The sequence below is a fragment of the Pseudopipra pipra genome, chromosome 2 (genome assembly GCF_036250125.1).
Source record: "Pseudopipra pipra isolate bDixPip1 chromosome 2, bDixPip1.hap1, whole genome shotgun sequence".
NCBI lineage: Eukaryota > Metazoa > Chordata > Aves > Passeriformes > Pipridae > Pseudopipra > Pseudopipra pipra.
The window spans coordinates 91,577,822-91,601,773 of NC_087550.1; the positions used below are offsets into that span (position 1 = coordinate 91,577,822).

At 38.6% G+C, this 23,952-nt stretch overlaps 1 long non-coding RNA gene across 2 annotated transcripts; it reads right to left on the minus strand.

The window, feature by feature from the left end:
* Positions 1 to 2,855: 2,855 nt before the first annotated feature.
* Positions 2,856 to 22,199, minus strand: LOC135410084 (uncharacterized). Of its 2 annotated transcripts, XR_010428513.1 has the most exons (4): positions 21,862 to 22,199; positions 21,416 to 21,688; positions 17,856 to 17,969; positions 2,856 to 16,964 (listed from the first exon to the last, which is right to left on the minus strand). It is a non-coding gene; the product is annotated as an uncharacterized LOC135410084 (long non-coding RNA). The 2 variants fall into 2 exon arrangements; XR_010428514.1 differs by lacking the exon at positions 21,416 to 21,688.
* Positions 22,200 to 23,952: the final 1,753 nt, after the last annotated feature.

Consider the following 23,952-nt stretch of genomic DNA (forward strand, 5'->3'; position numbering starts at 1 on the left):
TTCCAGCTACAATTTGCTGAGGTCTAATGGCCATCTGACAATTAGACAGTCTGTATCCATATATGAAAGAAAGTGGATATACAAAGAACTCTCAATATTTTCTATATCCCAGCAAGCAATAGCTCCGGTTCAAAATGTAGCTCTCCAAGCATATGTCAAAGAATGGAGAGGATGGGTCAGAGGGGCAATTGTTTGCGTCACCACAGCTTTCACTAGACAGAATGCATTAAGAATATTTATGAGTTGGACGAGCAGAGTCGACCATAATGCAATTGCAGCTCATTTAATTGAAAAAAGGGAATGAAAAATGCTTACCTCGACATGTCTGCTTAAGCCATCATCTGATTTACTCCATTTGTATCAATACAGGAAGTCAAACAGGCAAATTGAATTTATGGACGAGAGGAAGATAAACCAATTTTCTCTGGAGAAACCCAAGTAACATAGCTCATACCTAAGCTTCCTTATCTGTTTTCCCATCGGTCACCGTACATGGCATTTTACAAAGCAGTAAACCAATTTAAATGATCCATATGTGTCAGCTATTCTACTGCAGTCTCTACAGTAAAACCTTGCTCTTTGTAGGACAACACACCATCTCAACCCTCTTCTTAGGGTGAGGGTCCCAGCTCAGACATCCACACTCATCTCAGGTCTTGCTGGCTTTGGCAGGGATGCACCAAGATCCTGGGCCCTCCTGATCCCCTCTTTTCATGCTCACTTGCAAAATGGTGTCCAGCTGTTAGAACTAAAAAGTGCTCACAGCCTAATACCAATTTAATGACAATCTTGCCCCACCACCACACACAGTCTTTTTGTTATGGTTAATATAAAAATGTGTGCCTTTCAGGACTACTTATTCTAAGCAGTTTTTTCAATTATCTCAGTTAATTCTAACTGAAAAACAACCGTATGTCAAAGTTTTAACGCAAATAGGCATGTATTTGAAAATACAGCTGACATGGCAGAAGTTTTTCTAGACTTCGTATTTTTCTGACAGAAAATGACAGACTTATCAGAGCTGAAATGTTCTCAGGAATATGTTGACAAAACATTTGACTGATTAAAGGATGGTTGCCATGGAAATCTGCTTGGTCGCTGGCCCTTTTGCCCTCTCCTCTTTCCTCCCCTCATCTTTCCAATGACCAACATGGCAGGGAGTCATCAAGCCAGGAGTGAAACAGTAAGCAGTTCCAGAGTCAAGGAGCTGGATTCCTAGGGAGCTCATGAAGTCTGTTCTGCTTTTGAAACAGTTTTTGAAAGACTGTATTTTGCAGTGGTCCAGGATAGGAATCTAACCTAGGACCTTCATACCCACAGAAGCTTCCTCCCTTTTGAGACAGATGCAGGGGACTTTGAGATGCTCAGCTTCTACTACGTTTACTGAAAGCATGGCCTTCTGTGGTGCATCTTCCCACACACCTCAGTATAAATTGTCTTATAGTAAGTAGCCTCTTGGATGAAATAGTGCACCATTTCAAAGTAATGGACCCAGACAACAAGCTACCTCCTTTGAAGTAAGTATTTTGCTGGCAGGGAAGGTTATCTTGATGACAAGGTCGCCTAACAGGCATCTGCTGTTACCAAAACAAAGGTAATCATAAAGTTGCTTCAGGGACTGGAAAACTTACAAGGTCCACACTCTTTCCTCTTGTTTTGGCCTGTTTTCCTTAGAAAGGGAAATGAGACAGGCTTAATACACATAAGAGTGCACTGAAACTCAGACATTAGGAGGACATCTGTGGATCTGAGCCAGTCCCTTGTGGTTTTGTTCTTTGAAGGGGATGCTAAACAGGAGTTTGGGCCAAGTTCCCTAAGAGCTGCTTGGTGACTTAAAAAAGACTAATTTACCAAGGTCACCTCTAAGCAGACTGAACTAAGCTGCTTTGCAGATGTAGTGTGGACTTTCTAGTGGGGGCTTAGCTGACCTTTGGCTGTCAGATGACATTCTGTTTTAGGATGCAAATTCCCATATTGCCTGTGTCTGAAGTCAGGCAGAGAGAATCCCACCCATAGCACCAAGCAATTCGATATGCATTTTCAAACACAGTATAAACTGGGTTTTTTCCACATGGACACAAGATCTTTCTGTCCTTGGAAAGGTTCCACCAAATTCATTTCAGGGGGGTGATTACATGTGATTCTCGCTGTGCTTATTTCATTTTTTTCCTTAGTCCAGATCAGGCATGCAGAATGGTTATTTTCCTATTTAATAAAGTGCCTTCAGATCACTCTGGGAGGAGAGCTAAATGCCATCTCCTTGCCCTCAGGAAATCGTGTCTGCCTTGTCTGAACCATAATGATACACAGGAGTCTTAAGCAGTACAAGTCTAACCAACGATGATTAGTCTAACCAACAAGTTAGAAAATGTGTGTTTGTACACTAGATTCTAGTCCTTTAAATACAGAATAACAAATTGCAAAGGGCACATGATTATGTTTGGTGCTCAGGGCTTAGTTCCAGGATAAATTACTAAACAACTGAATTTTACCACCATCAGGAATGGCAAGAAGTGTTAAGACACACAGCTTTCTTGAGTTCACGATTAATGTTGAAGCACAAGGGGTCTAGGCTGATTTAACTTGGCCCACATCTTGAGAGACATTAACAAAGAAGGCGGTTTCTTTTCTGATTTTTTTTTGAGGGGGTGGTAGTATAATTATATAAAGTTTTAATTCAATAACTAGAACTACCAAACTCAGCAATAGAAATAAGATGTGACATGTAGAAGTTAGAGAAGAAGGATGCAAAACTCATTAAGGCTGTAGCTGTATCATTTATAAGAACAACATAGCCTGAAGGAAGATTGTGTACATTTTAAAAGGGTGACCCAAGAAACCAGACTTACACAGAATTAACAAACGAGTGTAATCTATTGCTTGTGACAGGTAACAAACCGACAACCTTGGCAACAGAGTTGTTTATCCCGGGACCATGGACAGCCTGGACAACACCACCAGCAATAAACTACTTCCCACTTCACAGAGAGCTGTCCACAACCCTAATGTGAAAAGATTACATTCAAAAACAGATAACATGACTGTGTTTCTATGGTCCTTCTTTCTTGGATACTCATCAGCTGACGACCAAGCTTACTAAAACAATTTTTGTCTTTCCACACAGTCCCCATTGCCACTGAAGTCCAAATACAGACTTATCTTATTCTTCATCCATAAGCTCTCCACTAAATATTTGGATTCCTCATTTGGGAAATTCAAAACTGGTAAAGACAACTTCTGTATTCTAAAGAGAGATACATATACTCCTCTTCTTCTGTGACACAGTCATTTTCTTTTTGTAGATCTCAGAGATATCCCATCTTTGAGGTTCCCTTTGCTTAGATCTGCCTTTGTAGTAGATTTGACAAACTGTTTTTCTTCACATGCCCTTCTTTTTGACATTTTTCATGAAACTGGTGTCTTGGGGTTTCTTCTTATCCTTTGGAGTGTTACTTTCTATTGAAGACTTCGAAGGACACTTTTTCACATACTTTTGGTAAGAAGTCCTGGCCTTGGCCAGCTGATAGCTGGGAGGCTCTGTATCAGAAAAACAGGGAGACAGTAGATCTGTAAAGAGTTATTCTGTTCAATAAAACAGCCCTTGAGAAAAAAGTAATCTGCTGCTCTGCTCTTGCACATCTCCCAAACATGCCAAAATAAGTGAGAAAGACACGCTGTTCTCATTCTGCAGAGCAATCCAGGTGGGGCTCTTGGATCTCTGAGAGGATACAGTCCCAGAGCAGATATACATGGAAACATAAAAAAATATAATGAAAAATCGAAATAATGTAAAAAATTAAAATAATGTTAAAAAATAAAGTAATATAAACTATAAAATTTCTAACCCAGTTAAACTAATTTCAGCAACTTCTCATATTCTTTTGTGTTTCCTTCAAAGTAGCTTGAGTTGTTACATGAAACTTTAGTCAGATGAACTGATAGATGGCAACTTAAATCAAAATCACACTGCCTTTCACAAATGCCACTCTAAACATGGTTCCACCATAAAGTCCTCCCACTGATAACAAATACTCTTTTGTTCATAGCCTCTGGATTTTGGTCTTTTTTCGGTCATATTTACAAGCAGTCTCAATATTTCTGAACGACTGCCAGTCCAAAATTTTCCTTTCCCTCTGTTTTGGTTGTGTAAAAGGACTTCATGTGTTTGGCTCATTAACTTTGTGCTGTCTGGGAAGTGAAGGCAAAAGCTCTGCTTCTAGGCATAATTTGCATGTAGCTGACTGCAGCAGTTCATCAGGTTCTTGGACCTTAATATATCCCAGAATCTGGGGCTCAGTTTAATTTCTAAATTAAGTAAATCTTTAAAGCTATAATCAGACACTGTTTTCTAAAAAAAAAAATCTTATTAGTTAAGATGTTATAATTGTCAAGGTATTATGCAGACTATAAGCAAGGCTATATGCATCTAAAATCGTAAAAGCCTCATTGCTGAAAGGCAACCTGTGACAGAATAATATGTATAGTCACATATACAAATATTCAACCTCTGATATCAGACCTCAAAATCTACCTGGGGGGAAGTTTGGGATTTCTCATTTGTAAGATACTGTTAAGAAGACAATTAAAAAATTCTATACTATATGAACATTTAAAATTACATGTCTTGGTTTACCAATCTTATACTACTACTTTGCACTCTGTATAAGCAATCTATCTTTAAAAACAAGGTTGAAATCACCTCAATTCAAGTTTTACTTGCTGCTCAAACAAGCAGTCATAGAATGTGTTTTCAGTGTTTTGAAGACCACGGTCTTAAATTGAAATAAAATTGTAAAATCCAGTAACTCTTTTGCTCGCTATATGTAGTTGCCCCATATTTCAGCCATCTTTCAGGAAATTTCCCAAATTAACTTGGAATGAATATTTCTATATCTTACACTGGGCTAATTACTACAATGAAGCTACTGTCATTGCAGAAACTTGATTTGTTTAATAAATGAATATCATATTTTTCTCCATGTCTCACTCTTTTGTGATTTATTTGTGCATTATGCATGGTAACCTTTCAAGTGAAGCTTTCCATAACAGTTCACACACTAACCTTCCAAAAATCTAGACTCAACAATGAAAAACAAAAAAAGAAAGAGAAAGCAAACCTGATGAAAGGAAACTGTTAATCACAGAAGCACATATTTTTTTGCTTTGCTGAGTCAAATCAGTCCTTTAAGCTATCCAGGTGCTACAGTTTCAGAGGAGCAGTAGAGTAGAAAACACAAAACTACTCTGATTAAATTTAAAGGGGTTGGTGTATGCAGTTAGTGGGGGTTTTTTAAATGTGAACAGGTCTGAACCATACCAAGGCATGCTTGGTTTTTCCTTAAGTAACTGCACTACAGTTATAAATTCACTCTACTTATGCTTTCTGCTTGGTAGCATGCCAAAAAGGTCCCCTCTTCATCTACACTGCAACGTTCCTGTTTCCTTCTGTTCTGCCTCAGTAACTTCAGAACTTGCCGTCTAGGTACACACACAACCACAGATGCATATAACTACACCCTTTACAGAAAAACATCTGTCTCCAAGGTAAAAATAGTACAGATTGATGGGATCAGTATTAAAATGGTTCCCTCTAATGAGTTAAAGACTCCCATCTGTTTCATATACTAAAATGTGGTTGAAGCCTGCAAGAAAAAAAAAAGATCAATACAAATTTATGTGCTCTTCATAAGCATTAAATTAAGAGCAAGAGAAAAGCAGGGTTCCATGGAAAGGATGCTCATGATGTTCCAGTGAGGCTTATAAAGCTAACTGAGCACAAAATTATGTGATTATGGTGTTAAATAAGACTTCTAGAGTAAAGTACCTAGAGGATAAAAAAAAAAAAAAAAGATGTTTGCTACAGCCTTGGCAATTGAAAAAGTCTTTTCAAAAGGAAATCTGCACCATCAGTCTATCTGTCAGGGATCAGCCATCCCCTTGCTCTCTCCCTTTCTGCCTTTCCAGTTTCTCTTTTTAATCCTTCAGCATTTCCAACTCCCCCATCTAAGGCCCTGCTGCCCCTGTGTGTTTCCCCAGATCTTTACTTCATCAAGGTATAATCTTTTGATGCACAGAGTCAAAGGTTTGCTATTTTCCCCTTTGGGCCTTTTGACCTCTTTCAAAGATGCTTTTATAGTCCAATGATTTACTCTCTCCTCCTGCTGTTAAGTCAGACAGTTCCTTCTGAACTGCAAAGTAAAAATGGTATCTATTGAATCTATTGACATGTAAAAAAAAAATCAAGCAAACGAACTAAAAAAACCTTCAGCTCCTGATGAACCAAACCAAAGTTAATTAAAAAGGGACACCATAGCCACTTCTTGTATGTTACAAAAAAAAAAAATGTACTCATGGTTGCATTTTGCAAAATATCTTTGGGAACATACTATGAGTTTGATAAAAAAGCTTATTAGATAAAGCCCTTTGGAGGAAAACAGGCAGAATAATGACTCTTTTCCATCTCCCAGCTGGTCACCTCTGAAGTCTCTGTCCTGATGAGCCTGGGCAGTAATGAAGATGTGAAGAATTGACAGGCAGCACAGCAGCCACGGCAGATTACTAGGTAGTGGAACAGGATTTTCAGGATCTAAATGCATTCTCAATCTGCCTCTACTCAGCAAAAAAAGTATGCTGTACCACAATAGTCTTTCTTGCCAATGAGTCAGAAATACTTTTATGAATATAGCTTCACATAGTGCTCCTAAGTGTCAAGGGCATAAATAGAATTTTAAATATTAATACGTATAATTAGAATGTTTTCAGGAGTCAGTATTTTCCTTGCTTTTACAGAACTACATAACACAAAAGGACTACATTTCATGTGAAGTCACAGCAACAAACTTGGAAAAAAACATTCCTTTTTGGAGATCATATAAATTTAGAGACAGGTTTTATTTTCTGTTTCTTAGCAAGTTGCTGATAAATAGCGCCAGCCTTTACTGTAGTCTAGTTACCTTTGACACTGAAGAGTGACACACATTAAAATCAACACAGTAAGCATCAACTATGTATCTAAAATTTGAATGTGAAGGAAGGTAGCTTCTCTAAATTTGGAACGAAGCAGTGCTTAGTTGTCATTTGTTGCAGTTTGGTGAATTTTTAAAGTTGGTGCTGCCTACAGAGGTGGCAGAATGGCTGTGGCTTAATTTGTACCAAGACCTTTTTTAAAAGCAGGTTTGGGGCTTTTCAATGAAATCAGTTTCTTTTCCCCTTATTTGTTTTGCAAGAAAGTACTAGGGAGAGTTATCTATTCTTTCAGGTTTTCAGATTGCAGAGGAAAAAGAAAATATATATATATCCAGCTCCAACAAGATCCCTAGAGTTATTCCTGCAAACAATCTACATTAAATGTGTAGAAGTCAGAGGAGGAATTCACAAAGAGTGTGGAATAAGTAACACAAAACCTCTAAGGACATCAGAAAAACACTCTTGGTAAGCCTCAGTGTCCAGAAGTCTTTCATCCTTTCAGATGCTGCACATGTATGAGGTTCAGTCTGGCTAAGAATCACCATTACTTATATGAGAAGAAGGTTTTCCAACATTTTTCAGGTGTACACTAGTGTCCTGTGGTCCTATGCAGTCTAAGGTTTTTCTGCTGCTAAAAGATGACAAGTGAACGAGTCCTGGTGAGAGAGGTACAGGGAAGAGTGGAAAGTTTCCATATGGTATTATGAGCCATTACAGGTATCAGTATTTCCACTACAAGTAATGACTCAGAGCCAAAGGAGATAACTGCAAAACATAAAATCAAAATCAAATTACAAGGTGAATATAATTTGTTTCTGGGTATGCACATAATTGTTACATTCTGCTTTAGTAGGAGGCTCTTTGAATCAAGGAATCCAGACTCGACATTGAGATTAATTAAAATCTTGAGTAAGTTTTGATGTTTACAGTTCTTTGACCGTGTTCAGAAAAGCTTTCCATGTGTTTATTTAAGTTTATAAAACTTAGGGAAGAGCCCTGGCAAGGTAACTGCATAGTATGAAGGCAACCCTCCTCACTCACGAGCAAAGGACACTGGCTTTCATTCTGAGATGAAATTCAATGCCAGGAACAAGAAGTTCCTGTAACTCTGCTAGTAGGTGCAATCAGAATGGAATATCATTTTCTGAACTCAAATAAGCTTGGCACTATTGTCAGTCTCCTTGCAATCCTTGCCCATTAATTCTGGTAAAGCTGTTCCCATAGCTGAAATCCTATATCCCTAGCCTGGTTCAGGTCTTCTCAGCCGGGCAAGATGTGAGCTAAGACTTTGAATCAGGTTAGCAGGCTGCACACCAGCCCAGCAGAGAAGCTCTGAGTGCTGCATCCAAGCAGGTTCTTCCTGAAAGCACCACAACTCATTCCAACCTGAATTAAAGGTCTTCCTCCTTCCAGGAAGACTGTTTTATATGCATACATCTACCTGCTTGTATTGTTAAGTTTTAGGAATGTTCCAACTCCTTTTGTTAGGTCTTGTCACCCCATTACAATTACTGAATAATAACAGAGTTATGAGGTGCTAAACAAGCTGTTTTGCATACTAGCTTCAGGAGTGTTGCACAGACTAGTCCTTGGCTGCCTGGTTCTCTTGTGCTTCCACCTAAGCCTCCCCCCATTCCCTCTCAAGAGAGCTGAACTCAGCTCTCTGCACAGTATTTTCACTACAGTTTGCCTCTTTGCCCCTTCCCAGCCTTGTGGCAGCAATCTTCCTTTTCCTTGTGAATCCATCAGAGCAGAGCTGGTGAACAAGAAGGGAAATGTATGGGTGGGTGAGAGGGATAGCTAATGGGGATGCATCAGCTGCCATGCTTTAGGTCACTGATGGAGATGGACAAAGTCCTGCTGTCATTCTGCTCCGCCATGGGGAGTTTCTATCAGAAAATGCCTATGGCCCCTCTCACCATCCAAATTAGATAGAGGGGTGACTGAGACTAAAAAAGGGCAGAGGATTCTATCTCAACTCACGCATCTGAAACTGTTCAGATTCCTTGGCTAAAAGGTCTAATAATACTGACATACTATACCATTTTTAGCACACTCAATGATGCTGAGAGTATCCCTCTTCATTAACAAAGGACAGTTTTAAAGCCTCATCAGTCCTTGATCCAGAAGGGACCATTAATCTTGTAGTCTAAACCCTGGGACTAGAACTTCACCTAATGTACTCCATATTATCCCTGAATTTTGGCTGAATCTGAATGAAGTATTTCAGAAACATGTCCAGCCAGGTTTCTTAAACTTCTCACAATGGGAATACACCACATCCATTTTGAATTGCTTCAGGAGATAGGCATATTCACCACTTAAAATATTTGCAACTTGTTTAAAATCTTTGTTCACTTAGCTATGTTCCCAGTCTTGAGTTTTGTGTTGTTGGATTAAAGAGCTGTTGGTTTTCTGAAGCTTTTCTTACATCTAGATGTCTGTAGGCAATGAGGAAATCACATCTGCAACATGAATACTTTGAAGTAATTGGTTCAGGTTTCTACCTGTTTGTCAGGTTTTTACCTGTTTTCCAGATGACAGCTTAGACTCTTCCAAAACTTTTTCAATTTTTTCAGAAGAATTCTCAAAATTAGGACCTCAGAGCTGAAGTGCTCCAGTGATGGCCTTGCTAGCGGTGACACAGATGGCCCTGCCTCTCCTCCTACCCATGCCTTTGCTGATACCTCCCCAGGTCACATTAGCTCTTTGGCTAACCATGTCAATGGAAGTGCCCATCCTGCTAGTTGTGTACCTTTTTTTTAAGATCTTTTTGATGTCAGTGTAACAGTATCCTATCTCAAAAGCGGGAACCACATTCTGTGTTTCAAAATCCAGTCTTCAATTCAGTTGTCTTTAAAAGCTCACAACTCAGATCAACTCACTTTACAGAATAATCCAGCTTACTCCGTATGGTTAGTTAGCTTGTCACCTCTCCTTATTTCCTTATCCAGTAGCTTGAAGTCATCTGCAAATTTTTCAAGTAATGATTTTCTATTTTCTCCCAGCTGATTGATATAGTTACAAAGAATGCCTTTAATTTATTCACAGTATACATGTAATCTCCTGTGAGATAAAGGTTCTGGATCTTAGTGAAAGAAGAAATATAGAAGTAACTCTACTGACGTTTCTTCTTTCCTCATTAAGAACGTCTTTTCCAGTTATTGTTGCCAGACATTTTTATCTTGAGCCCAAATTGCAATAGAACTCATTTGCAAAACTCTGTAATTTGGCAACAGCCTCTGAAATAAAATGGATTAACCGTGACATTCACCTTGCAGGCTACTGAGGGTCTTTTTCTATCACTGCTGAGTTTTCATTCAATAAGACAAAGCACATTTACAGAGAAGATTTGCAGGAAGAAAGACTGACATCTATCTGTAATCCAAACCAGCATTTTGATGCTCAGTGCACATGAGAGAGGATCAACAAAGAATAGAGCACACCCTTTTGTTTATGCTTCGTACAGACCCTCCCATTCAGATACTTATGACATCAGAACCTTTTAAATTTTCAGTCCCTCCACCCCCCACACATAACTCCTCTACAACAGTCCCTCATTCAGAACTAGCTTTTTGTCTTCACAAGCTACATCTTCCTATTCTTTCTCTAAGTGAGAAAATGCCAGTTTCAAATCAGCAGCTCAATTCCATCTTCTTTAAACATAATGGAAACTTTCCAGATAGTGCAGTAGATACAAGATGAAATTCCTCAGATACTTGACTCTTAATTGTAATTTTCCAAATGTATGTTTATAAAGTGTGTACTAAGTTCAAAGTTTCAAAGTTGATTGCTCAAGCAGGACAATTTTAATGTTTCTGGTCCCAGGCAGAGCTCCTCATGAGACTTTCCCAAGTTTAAAGCAGGAAAAATATACAGACAAATTCAGTCAGCTAAGCTGTCATTCTTACTGTTGTGTTCAAGTAGTACACAGAAAACTTGAAAAGCAGTTGGCCAGATCGAACGGATCAGCTCCAAAAGCAACAAGTGACTGCCACCTTTCGCGCCCAGACTCACAGAGCTAAACATGCTGACCGCTGAAGGGCAGCCCAAAAGTGATCAGCCCTTGAAAAAATCCTCTTTCAGTCTGCCACCCTCCATATTTGTCCATGGGGCAAGTCAGCATCTGTTGGATTATCCTGAAAGTAAAACTACAAACATGGCAATGATTGAGGCATGTTGATGCAGAAACACATGGTTCTTTCCTGAAGGGAGAAAACACACTCCAAACTTATAAAACAAGCAAGCTGCTTCTCTGATGGACTTGCAAAAAGAGGAATAGAGGGATCAAAAGAAACTTCAGCAGATGTTCGGTGCCACAAAGAGATAAATCGTGAGGCAGTTTTTTTCTGCTAGAAGAATATACTGTACACTATACAGCAGAATCACAGTATGCTACTATTCACCATCAAAAGAAATCAGCTAGTCCATCAAAACCCTCTTCCCTGAGCTGAAAGTGTGCAAAACATTTTCTTTCCTCCCTGACCAAGTTTTGCATAAATATTCACAAAGGACCTGAGGAAAAATATGAAAAGTTATAGAAATGTTTTAAGCAAATAAAATAGTGAAATGGATGATTCTTGCAGTGAATAGCAGGGAGGTTAGAATGAAGATGGAACGTAAAAATTACTGGAATACTGGCAAACAGAAGGAAATACTTCTGATTAAAAAGTGAAAAGGACTCCGAGTAGCACACATAGTAATAAAACCATTTATAGATTACTAAGAAAACATTCCCTGACCATAATTGAGGGCATCTATCATTTTGTGGGTGCAAAATTTGGAATATCTGCAGCAAAACCTTAAGGGAGCAGAGTTCAACCTCTTTCTAGTTGAATGAAGTGTCAAAGTACCATATGTTCTTGTAATAAGTTGCTTGGAAAGCAAAGAACACATTGCAAGCTTTCTCTCTTTCAAGAGAAAGAATGGTTCATTCATGGTCTGTAAATCTCTATTTTGAAATCCTATAATTAAAGTAAATAAGTAATAGTTTCTCAGTTTTATATTTCTGCTCTCCTGGCATTTATTATAGATTTGTATTTGGAGTGAAAAGTGGGGCTTGGGCTTACATATTTCTAAGATCATTATTTTACACAGTCTTGTCTCTGCAACACATGATAGATCTGGTCTTCAGTAGTCTTATGTTACTATCACACGTATGTTCAGATACTGATAGAAAATTGCCAGGTTGTGTGTGGGAAAGAGGGTTAAGCCACTCATTACCCTACATAGCAGGAGATAAAATTTATAATCTGGAGTTGCTAGGATCACTAGATGTTCTAAACATAAAGCATAGGTTCCTCCATTTCTCCTAGAGATTGTATTTTTACATATATGAGTGGGAATTGTGGGAACTCCATTTGAACATCAAGCATAGGATTTGGTCAGCCAACCTCATCTCCCTTGCTTAACTTTTAGAAATCACCTGTGATTAAGACCCATTTTTACAGAGATGTGGGAGCTGCTGTTTATGATCTTGCTCTGAAGCAACTCCATTTCCAGCATGAGTTTCTACCTCAAAGGTGTTGTAGCAATTGCAAGTGTCAGAAGTTTGAGCTGACACAGAAAAAAAATTCATTAAGTAATTTTTCATTTATTAATCTGTCATAGATGAGAACAGCAATAACACATTTGCTGAATGCTATATAGCTGAGACATTCTTCTCTCAACCGCTTTACTACAAAAAGGTTGAAAGCAAGTTAAAGAAAGAAATACATACTAACAGAGAAATGTTTTAATCAGAGATTGCAAAACAAAACAGAACACCAGATGAACCAGGTCTTGTTTATCTGTAAGGGCCATAGTTATGCCATTAGCTTTTCCTCAGTACAATTTGTTCAGGGTAGTGGGAAGTTTCGTGTAAAAAATCAATGGTTCGATCTGGCCCTGTAAACATCAGATAGTGTAGCCATCTAAAGCATTCTGGCAGACTCAGGACAAGATGGATCAGATTCTTTCTTTGAAATTTGCTCTCTGAAAGTAGAAAAATGACCAGAGGGTGGCATACTAAAAAGATCACAGTCTTAAAAAAAATAGTTGCCTAGGATGATTAGAAAAATCAAGTAAATTGTTTACTTTTTCCTAATGCAAAGTGATAGCCACTCCCCAGTGTAACTTGTATCATCCACACCCAAAGAATCAAGTAAAGCAACTACTGTGATGTACACGACTTCCACAGCACAGATGTGCTGCCTCATAGTAACACCCACCATGGCAGCTCTTTGCAAGCAAATGTCAACCCTCTGGCTTCCTTTACAGGCCCTTCCTAAGGAACTCAGGCAGATCATATGAGCAGGTATAGACTGCATGGTAGAAAAAGAGACCATGGCATTGATTTGAGTGTTTAAGCACTGACTATCCCTCCACTCTTACCAAAATGTGGAAACCCCTGAAGAAGTCACTGATTGCTCTAGGGACATTACGAGAGCTCTGGACATCTCTGTGTGACATCCTCTCATACTAGTAACAAGGTGCAGGAAGTGTTAAGTCTCAGTTAAACTCACATTTAGGTGGAAAAGAGGGTGATGACCCCAGCTCTAGTGTGATTGGCTTATCAAATCTTCTCAGAGATAAATCCTTTTTAAACTGTGATCCTTCCCTCATAGCCTATAGATGATAAGTGGTCCTCTGCCTGTTACATCCTCATTGTCTAAGATGTTCTATATAGTTGCTTCAAATTTATTTACATAGAGGTAATGGATTACAACTCTGTAGCCGCTCTCCCCCTTCTGTTTATATTTATTTTCTAAACATGTAATAAAGTACGTTTCCAATTTAATTAAGAAAAAAAAGGGAAGGAAAAAGTTACTGTTGCTCAAACTGCATAGCATATTACTGCATAATTTATGTGCTCACAGCAAACTGCAGATTCATTTATAAATGGCACACACAATGGCATTTTTCTGATAATACAAAACTTCAGGATGTGACTCACGATTAAGTCATGGCTCATAGGCATAAGAGAAATGCTTAAATGCCTTCTCTGGTGCTCAGAAATGTGCTACAGTCATGGTGCTCAGTGCACCAACAATGTCATATAGTTTGCAGCCAAACAGGTGGACCGTAGAGTGCCTGAAACAGCAGCTGTACTCTCTTCTCACTCTGGGCAATGGAAGAGGAATCTTCCAAAATAGCGTTGCCCTCCAGGCTACTGTATCCAGAGGTCAATCCAAAATCATGAACTTAGGGCCATTGCATCTTTTATTTTGGCCATGTCAGTCACTTACTTCAATACTCCATGAAGGTATTGCCCAAAATCAGTTGTGACTCAAAGCCATATGTGGCTTAGATGTCCATGGGAATTCTGTGTAGGGGATGAACAAGTAAGAAGTGTGAGATTTGACCCTTTATGGAGTAACAGAGTGAAGCAGAGATGAGTCAGCCTGTAAGGAACTGATACAACTCTGCATTCAAGGTCACCATAATGAAATTACAGTGTATATTTGAAAGTAATCAGAAGGCCACTCCAATGTTCATTTGGCACAAGGCACTCTCTTATCAAAAGAATCAAATTTTGAGAGCCCTAAATAGACTTCTCACATTTCTGTGCAGCTCCAGTTTAATCCTCTAAATTGCTCATGCTTGGCCCACAATGGCAAATGTAATCAAATAAATTAAGATTATCCTCTAATGTAATTTGCCAAAAACCAAGTTCCATAACAGCTTCTGCACTACAAGAGTATCAAGTACACAAGAATACCTAGTTCTACAGAAGGTTTTCCATGTTGTGGAAACACTCTTCTAGACTGGACATTTAATGGGGAGCCAGATGAAAGAGAGGAGCACAGAAGTTACATACACATGCTGGTTATTTTTCTAAGCATCCCATATTGTACTTTCTTCAGAAGGACAGATCTTCTTTCCTGCGTAGGAGCTGTAATAATTAAGCCTGTAGATCTGAACTAGAACTGCATAAGGTAAATATCTGCCTGATTTGATCTTCTGAAATCTAAAATACATGATTAATCTCATTTAGACCTTAACTATATAGGTCTAACTGAGTCATCTTCAGCTCCTTATGCTTTACATAACAAGAGAGAGGCATAAAGAAATGGTGGCTTTACTTGCTGTTGTGGTTTAACCCCAGTCAGGAGCTCAACCCCCATCTCTGCTGTGGGTTGGATGAGAGAATCAGAAGAGCAAAAAAGAGAAAACTCATTAATTGAGATAAAGACAGTTTAACAGAGAGCCTTCTCTGAAGATTTTGTGTCTTCTTTGGGTAGTGAAGAGATAAGAAAAAGCTGTACATCTAAAATGAGTACAAAGGAACACCAGCTGATGACTCAGAGGGTGTCCTGCACACATTAACTGACTATCAGGTATAGTCACTATGAAAGCAAGTGCCTTCATTGTGAAACCTGTAACAGAAAAGGCAAATTCCCTCTTCAGATTAATTTGAATTTAGTCATGTTTGACTTATGTTTTAGGTAGTATTCTGCATGCAGATGTGAAAAGAATAAGATTACTGTTACTTTAAAAAGCCATAATTTTTACTTAAGACTAGGTATCTGCATGTTTAAGCCTCAGTTTAGCATTGCTTATCATGTTGTTCCCTGGAATATGTTTATATAAAGAAATGGATTGATTTTTTTTTTTTTTTTGAGTAATGCTGCTTTGACTTTCCAGTTTGGCACTTTATTTCAGAAAAATGACACTTTGCTTTCACTGATATCTTTTTGTAAGGATGCCAATAAAACAAACAGACAAAAAAATGTGCATTATGCCTCAAATGCAAATGCATTTCACCCCTGTGACTCTCTTGTCTGGAGATAGAAAGTCCTGGGGGAAACCTAATAGCAATCTTCCAATAGTTAAGGGAAGATAACTGAGACAGAGCCAGGTCTTTTAATGAGGGAACGTGGAAGAACAGACAGTAGTCACAAACAGAAACAGGGAAGGATCCATCTGGATATAAGGGAAAAAAACTAAAAATTTACAATGACATTTCAAGCTTTCAGTCACTACAGAATACCATGTTTGAATGCCCTAATGACAAAGAAGTCTTGAAATTCTCATTCAGGTAGAGGTGTTTTCTGGCTAACCGCAAGCTGAAAACCATGTATTCTCTTTCTCCATTCATGGATCTTCTCTTAGGAAGGTTCAAAACATATCACAAGAATTTATTATTATATTTAGAAATGTGTGATGACTTTTTTCTGCTAAGAAGAAGAAGGAAACTATTGTTTCCACAATACAATAACTCTTCCTTTAAAGGGAAAATCCCATATAAAATAAAGCCTGCTCTGGAACCCAGTTAACTTGATGATAAAAATGCCTTCACTCATGAGTAAATGCCTAAAGGAGCTCAGCAGACTTTCTGCAACTTTTATTGATTTTGGGCTTTGCTGTGCACTGTCTAGCTTGCACACAGAGGCAGCATTTCACTTTATCATTTCTCTGTGCTAATCTAGTGGAAGCCATTGTACAAATTAGAACTGAGCTCCTTAAGATTAAGATTCATAGTTATGGGCTTTGTCAGTGTCTTTAAGTAATTTAATAACGCAGTGTATCTGTTGGATTGAATGGACAGTGTTCAGATAAGTTCAGCTTTTGAAGATAGATGAGACTAATTTCTCCAGTGAAGACCACATGCTGCACAGAAAAAAAGAAAGAAAAAAAGGAAAGAAAAGAGAAGGAAAAAAAAATAAAATTCATAAATGATTCAGAAGTCAAAAATTTGAGAAGAGATGTGAGAGGGCATTACAGTGAGGGAAGTTTATTTTCCATTCCCTTTCTTTAAAAAGTCCCGGTAACTGAAAGGTACATTTCCTTTTCTCCTTTTTTTCCCTAATCTATCTCTTCCACTTACCTGAAAGCACATAATATTTCTTTTGTGTTCCTTTACTGGCAGCAGAGGAGGACAAATGGAGCACTCAGCACTATCCCTCACCATAGTTCATAGGAAGTTTTGTTACACCAAGACTGGCCCAAGAGAAGAGTCATAACTTGGAGGCCCAGCAGTCCAATAGTAGTATTTTGACCTTTCCCATCTTCCACACCTTTGGTAAGAGATAGCACAGAAAAAATTGTCAAAGGTCTATAGAAAGATCCCTTCCCACATGCCTTCTCACATGCATGACTGATTCCTTGTTAATCAAGATTCTGATTTTCTTATAACAACCCCATCGGTTCAGAAAATTAAACACTTACTCTAAAAAAATCTCCATACTAACACAGTTATTATGAGCACTGCGAAGAAAATATTTAAGTCAAAATAGGGGATTAAAACAAAACTAATCATAGCTTGTGGGAAAAGGCATTGTAAATGCATTAGCAATCATTTAACCACTCACTAATTTCAGTGTGTTCAAATGGCTGCTGCATATAAAGCCATCAAAAGTTTTCATTGATTAGGTTGCTTATCCACAGTTATCTGAAGTATTTTGTACAGTCATGAAGAAGTAAAACAAATGACACTGTGTTAGACAACCAGTTCCTTGTATTTTTGGGGCCAAGTGGTGAAATTTCCAAATATTTTATACTTGTGTTTTGTTTCACACACTCTTCTGAACAACCATGCCTGTGACTCTCCAACCAGGGAGCCAGAAAAGTGAATGGCCAAGAGTGTGGGAATTATCAGTCTTTCACCTTGGTGCCTCTAGTTTTTTGCTTTATAAATCAAAAATAATATTGTCACCATTTTTTTCTGGAACGTTTTAAATATTATCAGCCTCACCTACAGGCAACTAATTCTACAGGCCACATATTCTACTCTGGCTCAATTGAGGTCAATGGCAAAGTGCCTGTCTATTTCCAAAAGGGCAGATTTTTCTCTCATTGACTTGAACAACAGATCAGGCCCTGTTGATAAGCCAGAATTTAACAATTATTGTTATTTTAAACTCTATAAGTATTTACTCGAAGCACAAAACCACTTGTGTCAATCCTACCTCATCAGTGGATAAGCACAGGCCTAACACCTATGGCTGTTGGCAGAGTCTGGTCCAGTATTTCAGGTGGGTCTGTTCACAAGCTGCAGGTGAGTGTCTGTTGGTACAGCATATCTGTAACACATTCCAGAGTAGATGTAATAGACAGCAGACAGTGTTTTCTTGAACTGACATCTTAAAGTTGCAAACATTCAGTTGCTGCTTAAACACTCAGAAAACAGCTCTTCTTGAAAGTTTTGCCAATTTTTTATTATCTTTTTAGACTGTGATATAGTTTCAGCACCAGCACATGGCAAAATTCTTGCAGCAATTAAAAGGATCTTGCATGATCATAGAATAGGTATAACTATAACTATGTTCTTGTATGTCCACTGGGGCTCCACAAAGTTCTGTGTCATGTCACACAACTTCATTTAGACAAGTGAAAGTACACCATTCTGATTTTAACAATATATGGCTTTTATCGACTTATCATAAATGAAGATGAGTTTGTCCCTGTCAGGCTAGAACAAATCTAAAGAATGACATTGCTCACCGTTTATCACCATGAGAAATGTTATAGATGATAGAAACTATTTTGATAATGATTCATTGTGCTAATTTAATTATTGCTTATTCCCACTTCCTTTTAAAGGAAGAAAATACCAGCTTTCTGGCAATGAGTAGAGAAATAATAAATCGTGGCAATAATATTAATAAGAACACACTAAAATCTTGGCCAGCATTTCTAAGCCCAGATATCTACAAGTGGATAAAGTCACATCCGACACCTCTGCAGAGGTACAGGAAGAACCTGCATTTCCTCTCTACTCCATTGGCTTTTGGTAACAAATCAGCATGCCTGAAAATTAGGCCTTTTTGTATGCAAGTATCATCTCAGATATAAGTGACTGATTTTAGGAATATGGTTATAGCATGTTTCTTCTCCTCTCACTGGAAGACAAGTTCTGTCTGGACAATACCAAGGTTTCTGCAGCATCTATAGGCCTAGTCTTCAGAGTCTTGGGTAACATATTGGTTGTTTCTCCTTTGGAGATAGGCTAGATATGCTACAATTCTTCAGACTGGAACACGTATCTCTGGGAGGAGGGGGGTCAGATGGGATAAAAAGTCATGAAAAACATGGAAAAGTGGAAAAATAAATAGAAAATAGTTGTTTCCTATTCCTTGTAACAAAAGAACTATGAAATGTTCATTAAATGTTCAAACATGAGGTTTCAAACGAAGACATTGGTTACAATGAAATTGGTTGTTTAGTCTGGAGAAGAGGAGGCTCAGGGGGAGACCTCACCACTCTCTACAACATACTGAAAGGAGGTTGTAGCCGTTTGGGGGTTGGTCTCTTCTCCCAGGCAGCTATCAGTAAGACAAGAGGGCATGATCATAAGCTGTGCCAGGGGAGATTTGGGTTAGATGCTAGGAAGAAATTCTTTACAGAGAGGGTAATCAGGCATTGAAATGGGCTGCCCAGGGAAGTGATAGATTCTCCATCCCTGGAGGATTTTGAGATGAGACTGGATGTGGCACTTAGTGCCATGGTCTAGTAACCACGTAGTTACCGGTAGTGGATCAAGGGTTGGACTTGATGATCTCAGAGGTCCTTTCCAACGCAGCTGATTCTATGATTCTATGAATTTGTCACAGTACATAAATGTATTTTGACTGCCAAATAAAATTGAAGTAGGAGCAAAAATGGTTGAACTAGTTGAAGAAAGATTAATCCACTGGGAGATTTTAAATATAAACAGCCTTCAGACCAAGAAATCCCACTATGACCTGTGCTCAGAATGTGAAAGATCATACTGCAGTGAGGTCTCCCCTCAGTCTCCTCTTCCCCAGGCTGAACAGACCAAGTGCCCTCAGTCGCTCCTCATATGACTTCCCCTCAAGGCCCTTCACCATCTTCCTTGCCCTCCTTTGGATAATCGCTAATAGCTTAATATCTTGCTTATATTGTGGTGCCCAAAACTGCACACAATATTCCAGGTGAGGCTGCACCAGTGCAGAGCAGAGGGACAATCCCCTCCCTTGACCAGCTGCCAATGCTTTGCCTGATGCCCCCCAGGACAGGGTTGGCCCTCCTGGCTGCCAGGGCACTGCTGACTCATATTCAACTTGCCATTGACAAAGAAAGCTTGCTGCTTCCCATCACATTTTCCTAAGCATTTCTAATTGGATATAATGGTGGAGATTTAATCATAGATATTTAGTCTGACCCAAATCTTTTACTCCATCTTGAGATCAAGAGACTAAAAAAAGGAAAAATGGCTAAACAAATGAAAGTGCAGGCAGTTGCAGCCTTCAGTGCTCATTGACCTCCTCATGACCCTGAATTTTGTCCTGATTTGTATGCAAAAATTTTTCATCCGAAATTTTGCAAAATGTTCCAAAATGGAATGCAATTACTTTAAAAGGATCAATAATGTTGTAAGACACCTCGCCTAAAATAAATTCTTCTTTTTTGGAGGGAAAGAGATTTGGAATAAGCTTGTGCGTATGTTCAGAAAATATTAAAGATGTCCCTGAATTAGATTAAGTGCTAGCTCTTTGGGCCCTAATATCTTGGCATGCTGCCAGATAGCAATCTTAGTGATTGAGTCATTTTGTATAGGGAGACGTTCCTCAGATAATGCCCAAGTGAGTCATGAGATCTAATTCCATTAAAAAGAGTCATGAGGCCCACAATATTAATTAAATTTGTGCTACTAAGCAGAGGAATGCTTAATGGAAGAGGACAAGAATAATTCATTTTAAGTCCCTTCCAATGGAACCAGAATAGAAGGAGCATTGCCCATACCTGAAATATAAATTTGTCTCTGTGTGGTCTTCCAGTTATGAGCTCCATAAGTGCTGGAACAGTTAACGATACTATTAGTGAGATTAGAAACATGGGGTGTGGGGTATGGAAGATGCTAGAAGGGATGGTCTGGTGCTTCCCAGAGATTGTAACCTCTGCCTATCTCTCTATACATGAAATTCTCTTAGATATGTTCACATGACAAGATAAAACAATTTAATGACTGCTAAGTCTAGATAAATATAGACTCAGGCAGCACTTCCATTATTCAGACAGTCAGAATCCATGTTTCCCTGTACTAATCAAAGAGTGGCCTTGTTTTCTGTGTCAGCTGGATGTAACAGAGATGGAGTTTTACTCACACAACATAAGGACAGAATTGTATTGTACAGCCTGTAGCCTTTCTAAAAATGCAATTTTTAGAAGAGTCGACACACTTTCATGGTTTCTTTAATACTTTGACCAAACAGGTATTCAGAGATTGGCACCTGTTGAAGTCAAAATAAAGATACATTTTCAAATACTTTTGCTAACTTTTCTGCTGTGGCCCAAAAAGGAGGATTATTAATCTGTATATTTTTTAGTAATCAAATCTTTATTCTGGGGTTCCTGAGTTTAATGTATGATGGGCAAATTTCATTCTGCACCCTTCCTTTTTGCTTTCATTTGTGAGTACCCCAAAGGAGGCAAAAAAAATTCCGCCAACACAGTATACACTTACACCATATATAATATAGACACATACAGGATATACCACACTAACCCACTTGACTTGCAGCCAGTCAAACCACCTGTCATGTATGGCACGAGCTCTGCTCCATCTGCACCAGCAAGCAGCACAGCACTGCACCAGGACTGTAGAGAGGTTGCTGAGGAGCTCCCTTTTTGTGTCAGGGGTGCTTTGGGCTGCTGTGGCTCAAGGACCCAGAAGCCCAGGAGCAGCCAGAGCTCAGTGAGTGTGCTCCTGCAGCACAGCGTCTGGTGACATTCCACCAAAAGGACTGCAGCATTCATAGACCCCTTGAAAAGTAGTGACCTGAGGGACAAATCTTCAGTTAGCACTTCCATTAGTTGTGAAGTGAATATTTTAGTCTCTAAACTCCTCAATTACAATGTTTAACATCATTTCTTCACTGCTTCTTTCTGCAACTAATTAAAAATATTCATCATTAAAATCAGATAAAACCTATTTCAGTTACTACTTCCTACCTTGTCTTGACTGAAAAGGTGGTTTAATGCCTTGACATAACTAAATTGGTTGTAAGTTCCAGACTGCTGAAGCAAGCTTCCTATAACAAGATGATCTGTCTTCAAGTCATTTTTGTCTTGGCAGTTGCAGACAATGATTTCATCAAGTCTAACAAAAAAATGCCATATTTGCTTCTCAAACAAATCCTAATCTTGTAATCCGGGGGGGAAAATGAAGCATGAAAAGGCAGCACTTCAATCAATGAATTTAAAAAGGCTCCAACATACAGTCTTTATTTTGGTTCAAACCAATTACGTTGTAAAAAAAGCACAGTAAATGATGAAAGAGATTGTTACTTAAGTCAGGTGAAAAATCATCTTTAGTAATTTTAGTTTCTTCAAATTGGATTTAACTTTTACATACCACTCTGGAAAATATGCACAGATTCATATTTTATTTTCTTTGTGCGTCTTGATATTGAGAAGACAACTGCACTGAGCCACAGGCTCAACATAAAACCAAACAGTAATTCAAACTACTGATGTAAGCAGGTCTCTCTATTTATTACTTGATCACTTGGTGCTTACTTGTGCAGTTGACTTCAACCTAACAAGGATAAAAATAGAAAAATAAAAAAAGAATATACTTGTCTAAGGATGCCCAAATGTATCACTTACCTCATGCAATTAATTACAATTGTTTGAAAAAATACTTTCTGAAATAGTTAGGAACATTTACACACTATTTTATTTCTCAAATTGTTGGACTAGATCTTCAGTTCTATCTTTATCTTTTCAGGTAGATATTCTAGTGGCACAGAAGGTCAGAAAGCCCCTTTTGCACAAGAAAACAAAGTAAATACAATCTAAAAACCTTAAGAACAATCCACTAATTCCACCCTCACTTGGGTTATTCACTGTACTCCTGCCTAAAGCTCTGTTGCACCTCTGCTATGACCTTTGCAGGACATCAGAGCGGTGACCTGCCACAAACACAGCCACAATGTGCTTAAAGAAACAAGACAGAGGAAGCAGTTGAAAATCTGGGTAAGCATCCTACAGAAATACCATCCTGAAGCTGCAGTGCTATTTTGTTCTCTCCTCCAACACGGTTCTTGCTGAACAGTAAATCGTCCTAATGAATTCATAAGATAAATGGTCATTGGTCAAAGTACAACTCAATCCTTCTTGGCAATTCACAGGAAAAAAGTAACAAGATTAATAAGAATAAAAGAAATAATTAAAAATCTTGTAAGAGAAATCTCTCTAAACAATCTTCATTTTGGTCTGCTCCAGCATATCCATTTTTAAAACTAGCTATTAAAATATAAACCACCCAGTGAAATATTTTCATTGTCTCCTCACAGTCCCTTTCTGAATTTGTGCCAGCAGAGCTATTAGCAGTGATTGAAGGTGAGACAGACAAGACAACATTCTCCAGAGAACAAGGCAAGAGACACCTTTCTGCCCTCAGCCCATCAACTATAATGAATGATAGGCACAGTGCATGACAGGGACTGAAATAGGAGACTGTGACAAAGACAGGCTTAGGAGTGCTTCAGAATAATTCATTCAGTTGCATTTGGCAGCAGCAGATCATAATATTTTTTGTGTAGCAACGCTGTCAATGGAAAAAAATAAAACACAGAATCGCATTTGCATGCTGATTCTATTACAGTCAGAAAGAAAGGAGTAGTGAGTTAATCAAATGTTTAAGTTATATTCTCCCTCCTGTTTCCTGCTGCCCATAAGCACACAGAGCAGTATGAGACAGACACATGGGGCTGAGTGGGGAGTAAGGCCTAATTCACAATGTATTCATTACAGCTGCTTCTCCTCTCTCCCTAAAGTGACGGTCCATGCTAGAAAAAACCCACTGCTTTATTCATCAGCTGTGTTTGGAGTCTCTGCTGAAAAAAGAGTTGGAAACATGGTAACATGGCATTGCTCTTCAAGAGAGGAAAGGAATCAAGGAGAAACTCAGAGGAGATCCAGTCTTGATTTGGAAACCAGACTTCAAGAAGAAAAATTTCAACCCTAGCCACCACCTTACAACTGTCATCACATCACAGTGACTCTCTGTCCATGCTTTACCTGCTGAAATCAGTGGCC